Below are 8,468 nucleotides of genomic sequence, written 5' to 3'. Positions count from 1 at the left end.
AGTTTACGTCTACATGCGTTATTTCCGCGTTTATTTAGTCTACTGTAGACAATGCAAACAACAGGGAAGAAGGAAATCCCAAAGGTCTTTGAAAGAGAAAGTATTTTTTTCTTCAAACATGTCGATAATCTGGGCCTATAACCAACTTAAGACCATCCGACGTTATCAAAGTTATCGAAAAAGTGGAAAAGGGACTACCGGAAGAAAAACAAATGACAGCCACAGTGAAAACTGACATTATTTTTTACACTGACAAAAACGAAGTCTAAAAATAGTTTTTTTTGTCTTATTTCTGCATAGGAAAGTGCATGTGTCTTTAAAGCAGATTTTTCCACGTTTGAAATGGTGAAAATTGATGTTAAACAAGTCTTGTCATTCTACGAACATAGCATTTTTGGGTTTATTTTGCGACAAATTTATTTTGCAGTTCAATTAATACGTAATGAATTGGTTGAACGTAAATAAATACTTAAAACACTTATTTATGGCCAGTGGAATACTTCACGCTCTCTATGCCCACCTGCTGATGCTGGTTGCTGCTTCTAGAACGATGCGCGTGCCTTGCACGGAGAACGCTGAGAGCCATGTTGTCTACGTTGATTACGTAGATTAAATAGTTTACATAGTCTACGTTGCCTACACGTAGAATGTAGGCAATCATTGTTTACGGGTAGACGCACATCTCTGCTCCCAGTGCATTACTTGTGTCCATGCTCAACGTGGAGTGATGACGTCATCCCGTCATCTCATAGGTACTTAGTGCTCCATTCTACTACAGGCAATATAACGATAAATAAGCCTCAAAGTGTGAGCAAAATACGGATCGCTTTCCAATTGAACTGTAGCTTATAAATTTCTCTTCTCCACTATGTCACACACAAAACAGGTACCAAGAAAGAGATTAGCGGAAGTGCAAACCTAGCGAACTTCCGGTGTAGAAGTCATAATTACCGTTGGTCTGATTCGTCATGGACGGTTCTGCCATCTATCGCTGCTCCGCGATATTATCTCTCATTCTTCTTCTTGCAGCCGAAATATGAATATATGACTTTGTTCCAGTCAACTCCCAGTGCATTACTTGTGTTCATGCTCATCGTGAAGTAATGACGTCATCCCTTCATCTAATAGGCACTTAGTGCTCCATTCTACAACAGTCAATATAACGATAAATAAGCCTCAAAGTGTGAGCAATTAACATTGATCGCTTTCCAAATTACCTTTTCTTATACATTTCTCTTCTCCACTTTGTCACACACACACACACACAAGACACACACACACACAAAAGTGATTAGCGGAAGTGCAACCCCAGCGAAATTCCTGTGCAGAAATCTTATCGTTGTCGAAATGTATCCACAAAATGGCGGCTTCGACTAACAGCTGATAAAACACATGCACTCTCATGCTCTGTTCACGGCTTCTGATTGGCTGCCCAGCCGAATGTAATACTGCTTACGTCAGTCTCGAGTCATCAACATTAAATTAGTTTAAAACTGTTGTTTCATGCTATTTCCACTTTTGTGTATGTTACTAAATCAAATATTTCCACTAATCACATTAAATTATAAGAATTAACAACAGTTAAAATATTAGTTAACAAAAAAATACGATTATATCATTATATATAATTTAACATTACGATAGATTCTTATGGTTTTACACATAACATGACTATTACAAAACGAATTATGGAGTATCAATTTAATTGCAATTAATATCCTGAGACATAAAAAATAATAACATTTACAGTTTATCAATTAGACAAATTGTAGGACTGGTTTGAATCTGCCTTCTTAATGGTATCACATTGCAGGCAATGTGTAATATATAAGCCCGATATGAAAGTTACTGTGTAAAGGGGGCGAACAGGCAGAGTATCCAGTGTTCTTCATTGGCCACTTGTATACACACACAAATGAATTTCGGTCTCATGTTAGGGTGCTGGGCACTTTGTCGGTTCGTCCCTTTTTGATATTAATTATATTTAATTTTTTTTAATTTAACCTTTTCTGCAATTGTGAATATATATATATATTATTATTTTTCGTTCTATGATAAGACGGTAAGTAAGCAGTACAAAGGAACGCAGAGATGACAAAACACCTGTCGTGTCAGCCGAGGATCTCGTTGCACGCATTAATGTCTTCGCAGATACGATATCAGACGGGGGGGGGGGGGGGTTGTTTGCTCGCACTAGACATTCCTTGATTCGGCGTTGTCATCTCTGCGTGGAAGTTAATTGCAGACAGTTTGAAAAGTGTCTGATGTGGTCCCCTCGGCACCTCCACTCTGCACACAGTGAATATGTCGACACATATGCAACCTAGCGCAGCACCACCACCATTTTTGTTTCTCTACGTAATGGTGATGTCCACTACGGATATTCGCTTTCTTCTTAGTTGTCAGTCTCCACATTTCACCTTCCGTGGATAACACATCTCACTAGCCCCATGACTTCAACAGACCCATTCGCTTCCTTTGGGGAATACCTTGCTCATCAGCTTTACACATCTGCCATATGCTTTTTTGAATAGAGCATGGCGCCTTTCTTTGTGGAACGCCCTTCGCCGCGGTCATATGGTTGGCCGTTGTGCAACTATTTCCTTGTAAACATAATTTTCCCACTTTTTCCCACTTCAATAACTCCGAATGGGTGCAGTTTTAGGCATTTCGTTACATGATTTTTTTTGTGTTTATTTTCACTTGAAGAGTCACCTCCTAAACGTTGGAAACGAACATTAGTAACACCCTGTATATGTGTGTGTTCCAAGGATGACGATTATCGGCCGGATATCATATTATTATATCGATTCATCAGGAAACATGCAAATAACTTTAGCAATAGAAATTATATTTCTAAATGTAGTCTGTAGTTCCGTTGGTTAAGAGAAATGATAGTGTTTGGAAAGTTACCATTTAAGAGTAACTGAGTGTCAGATATACCTCATCCCAAAATACTGTATATCGGTTACAGTTACTCATTTGAAAAAGTAACTCATTACTTTAAAAAGTAATTACGTTACTTTTACCAAGATGATACTATATTTGTATTGTTTCGCGTTGCTTTTCATCACCCTTTGACTAATGGTGACGATGAGGATGAGTGATGAGTAAATGAAATTGATGAAGGGAGAATGACAGATTACATCCATGCTCAAGCCGGGATTTGATCCCGGGTTCTTGGATTGCTGGATCGAAAGTAGACCACTTAGCCGACTCTACTGTATTTCCTATAATGTAAAACAAAAAGTACTTATAGATGACACTGCTACCAGACGACTTGATAAGTACAGGGTTATTCAAAAAGCAGGAGCAGAGTACAAATCCTTGTCTTGAACACGTGTAAAAGATGATAACATGTGCTATTCGTCACCGGAAAAAGAAAAGATCAAAGTTTTCATAACCCACGTAGAATTTCCATTTGATCCTGTGCGGTGGTGAATGCAATGTGCCGACTTCACACCTAGTTAAATGCAGAGGCTGTAAAGGGGAACTCGGCACACCGGCCAAATAGGACAATATCCAACCCCATGGAGGATTATACTGCTTGTTGGTGTAGGCACCAAAGCCTCGTTAGTCTGCAAAATGCTAAGAGGTGTACTTACTACAAGGAAGAGGTTGACGATTGCTCCCTAGACAGGGTATCGAACTCGGATCCTTCGGCAACTAGGTCGTCTATGTATGTACAGTGGGATCCTTGAGTATTACCGTGCAAATTGTCCAAAACTATTTTCATTACGTAATTTTTCTCTCGCATCCAATGTTTTTAAGCGATGGATTTTTATGTATGCTGGTGCAGAAGTTGTCAGCAGCTTGTTTTGAGTTTTCTTTTAATTCTTGAAGCTCTTATTGGGTCAAAGAGTGCACGAAATGGTGATGGACAATTTCCACAGTAATACTCATGGACCCCATTGTACCACTGAACACACTCGGCAACGAGGTGTAGGCTATACGCTTGCTAATAGATTGCACAGAATAATGTTTCACGCTACGTTGATGGAATCCAGGACGACTCCTATTAGGTTAATTAGTAGAGAATACTTTTCGCAGCAAGGTAATATTCATTATACATTTGTATTTGCGTGTATTAGAAACGATTCAAGAACGAAGAGATTAATATGACAACGTTAATTATAGTATTCCTTCTCCCTCGAAAATATCGGTACGTGTTTAATGTGTTCAATAAAATTATTAAATTCTGCCATATCAAATTTACTTGGAAGGACTCGCTTTGCGAACTTCCAAACCTGCATCTTCAGTTTCCATGTGGGTACGTTCGGAAGCGTGGGTAGACATGGCAGCATCATTCCATTGTAATGAAAGCACCAAACAATGTATGACAGATGAACTACGGAACATCAACATTGCATCTGTAGCGCTCTCTCGCTGCTTTGGAAAACAATCTTCCTGGTTTGCTGTTGCGGTTTTCTTTGTAATAAATATCTCTGGATCTATTGGCAGAGACCTGTTGTAAACGCGATACTCTGGACTTGCTTGAGTTCTTTGCTGTAAGTAAATGTCAGTCGAGAACCTGAACGGAAGATGTTTAGAATCATGTTACGGCTTTCGAAACTAGTTCAGTCATGTCAAAGAAGGAAAGAGAAACAATCGAAATTAGGAAACAAGAATAAAAATTACAGGATAATATCATGTGAGTGCGCAGACCCTCTGATTAAGGGGTCAAAACCTTAATGAGACACCGTTTTATTGTATAGATCGGTATGCAAGGGACGTATGTAGTAAGTTACCGGACCCACAGAAAATCCAATTAGTGTACTATATATACATATTTTCCCCATAATATTAGTGTCCCTTCAAAAAATAGCTTCAATCTGAAGTTGCCATGTTCCTGCAATGCCCTTGCATTAATTAACATATTACTGGAACTGAAATGAAATTTGATGTGCGAGATACGGAAATTATTTCAACATTTCATTTTACAGGGAGGCTTGGCCCACTTGCCCCACCCTATTGGACGTTTACGGATTGTTCAATTTCATACGAGAATACGTACATTTTCTAAAAGTTTAATATTGTTTGATAACGACGATAAGATTTCTCTACACTAAGTTTCTAAGTGAAATAATTAGGGGGGCAACTGCCCACCCGTGCGAACGCCTATGCATAATATATTAGAATGATGGACATCCCAGACACACATTACATATGAGTATAGAAGTTTGGATTCAAGTGTAAGTACATTAGTTTTAACAGAGAATGTTGGTGTAAATTCATTATATATTACGATAAGATATGGCGCTGTACAGCATTATTTAATTAGAACAAACTTCTAAATCTGTGGCCGTTAATTTGAAAATATTTTGAAAAATTTATACTCAAAATAGAAAGCATTAACACTTTTAAAGATTTCTACCTTATTATTTTTTTTAAAAACACAGAAAATCCATTTATCATAAGTTTCTCGCTATAGAAATTAGAGACTGTCTTATGATACAGAGACCAAAGAAATCTTACGGTATGCTAACTAATGCCTTTTATATTTCTCTGTTAGGTGCATTCCAATCTGTTCTTAACTTTTTGGAGAAAGGACCAAATGGTTCCTTCATATTAATGAATAAAAAATAATAATAATAATAAATATAATCAGTGGCGTAGTCGTAAAATAAATAGTGCCTTGCAAATTGCATCACAATGACAAAACACTATAGCTCTTGTCTAGTCTTACGGTGGGCGGCCTAAGATGCTGTCAAGGGAAGTTGTGAGCAAGGAATACGCCGCAGACCAACAGCGCTAGCGTCGAGAGGTACGACTTTGCAGGAGGAGGTACTTCGCGCATCTCGTTCTGCAGGCTGTTGGGTTTCTTATCGCGCTGGATTGGTAGTTAAAATTGTATTTTTTATTATAATTGAAGGCTAAAATTGGTACACGCTGTAAGTGCCACAATAATTCTAACACCGTTTTCCACGTTAAACTGTGAAATGAGCCATGCTTTATAATGTAGTAAACGTGAAATGTAGCTGGTAGCCAACTGAATAGTTCAAAGGGCGTGTAAAAGGTCACTAGTGTGCACGTTCTTACGGTCAGATGTGCGGAACGATGCGATTTCCCAACACTTTCGCTTTTGCCACTTACAACGTTTACTGCTTTGAGTCCTCAATTATTAATACAATTATTATTGTAATTGTCATCAACCAGGACGGTGCCTTGGTGAGCTTTAGCACGACTACACCACTGAATGCAAGAATACAATACATATTACAAAATATTATGATGATGGTGATTACACTAGGGAGCAGCAGAATAGGTGTTCTTAACTAATTTCGGTATGCTGATTTAGGATTTGCTACTCATTTTCTCCATCACGTACGATTTTTCGAGATATGCGTGACGTCATATTTAGTAGCTATATCAATGTATGCTCCACTGAATTCTGCTTTTCGTGTAATCTGGCTAACTGTTTGCGTGTCAAATCATCATGTATACCTTCAGTCGTGTCTTACGTGTTGGTGTGTGAGGTTTATAGTAACCCTGTTTGCTACAATAAAATATATTATTATAGTATATCGTAATAAATAAACATGCAGTTTACAGAGTTTGATTTCTGCAGTGACACAGTGGACTGTGCTGTGATAAACTAAGTCCACTGAAAGAACTCCTTAGCTGTGTATATCACCCTAACACTTTCTGTTACGTTTCTGACGAATGCACTCCAAAATTGCAATGTAAAAACATCACAGATTGTGTAAAGATAGTGTACCGACTGCAATTTGGTTGTCACTGGGAGATGAAGACCGCCCACATGCCTCACATGGTACGTACAGTACACTCCTTAATCGGCAGAACCATGTTGTTCACCTTCCATCCCCCAAATAATTTAAATGACGCAAGGTGCTGCTGTAAAAAGAACATATTCTAATGGTTTCTGAGGAATATGTTGTCAGTCGTATGACGAATAATATTTAACTTTTAAGTACCAAGACAAGATTCTGCAAAAGCTTGTTGTAGATTTTCCCTACCATATTAGTGTATTATCAGCAGATATATTTATTATTGCACCACCGAGAAAGCGAATTACCTAAATCAATCTTCTCTGGGTGTGACACTGATGGTACGGTCGTTCCTACAACATTGCGAGTCTTTTATTATAGTTTGGATATCTTAAAACTATTACGTTTATATTCATCGTAGGGGCGATTAATACCTTCTGAAGAATGGCAGAGGAACATAATACCAACTAGAAAATGAGGAACAGCGTCAGTACGCATGTAAAACAGTTCCCATTTCCAAAACAACAAATTACTGATTTGCTCTCTAGATGGCAGGGCATATCAGAATTCAAGTGGAATTTTCTTACACAGTAAATACATAAGTAAGTCCCTTGAAATTTCTGATATAATTTCTACATGTCTCTTCCGAATTGCGACGGTTTCTTAGAGGGTTCTAACACGTGATAGGTAGATTATATGTTGGTATTTCGAAAATACATAGAGAGCGCTAAGAATGACCAAATTGATTATGCTAATTCTGAGGGTGTTAAATTGGATGCAACTGACTGGCTGCTTGAACTCAATGGAATAACCGATTAGAACTGATTTAAACTCAATGCAAGTATTTGGAAATTATTTTTCCTAAATGTGAAAGCCTCGATACTAGGTACTAACGGTTTCCTTCGTTTAATGTCCAATAATAAAGTAGAAGCAAACAAACAACAAAGTCAACCCAGTTTCCATTTCCAAAACAAAATTTTACTAATTTGCTCTCTAGATGGCAGGGCATATCAGAATTCAATTGGAATTTTCTTACGAAGTAAATACATAGGTAAGTTCACTGAAATTTCTGAAATAATATAGAGATGTTATTCCCTAATCATGACTGTTTCTTAGAGGACTCGAACACTTGACAATTAGATTATATATTGGTATTTAGAAAATGTAGAGAGAGCTCTAAAAATGACTAAACTGATTATACTGATTCTGAGGGTGGAAAAATGGTTGCAACTTACTGGCTGTTTAAACTCAATGCGACTATTTGGAAATGATTTCTCCTAGATGTGAGGGCGTAATCAAGGAGTCCCATGTTCGATACCCGCTGGAGGCACATAGTGGTTCGGATCCCACTTTAAGCTGTAGGTCCAGTCCCGATTATCCATACTACTGTATGTAAAGTGGACTTAAAACAAAACACCAACTCATTCAATTCTAAATGTAAAAGCGTCGATGCTGGGACGTGAACGTTGCCTTCGTTTAATGTCCAATAATAAATTCGAAATGCTGCTTGTATTGCTCATAAAAGGAAGTAGAGTAAGATTTTGAATATCCCAAGGTACAACCACAGATAAGCTCTTTATAATACGCTCATCTGTGATAATACTAACTGTGCGCGGCTCTTAGAGTATTTCCTTTGGATTCAACATAGCCACGTGACACATTCCGTTGGCGCGAACAAAGTTCCACCAAATAAGGGGCGGCGAGACACTTAAATGAGAAGGCTATCCAGAAATTTCCCAT

This window comes from Lepisma saccharinum, chromosome 2, assembly GCF_977018435.1.
Source record: "Lepisma saccharinum chromosome 2, izLepSacc3.1, whole genome shotgun sequence".
NCBI classification, from domain to species: domain Eukaryota; kingdom Metazoa; phylum Arthropoda; class Insecta; order Zygentoma; family Lepismatidae; genus Lepisma; species Lepisma saccharinum.
This window is presented reverse-complemented; position numbering follows the sequence as displayed.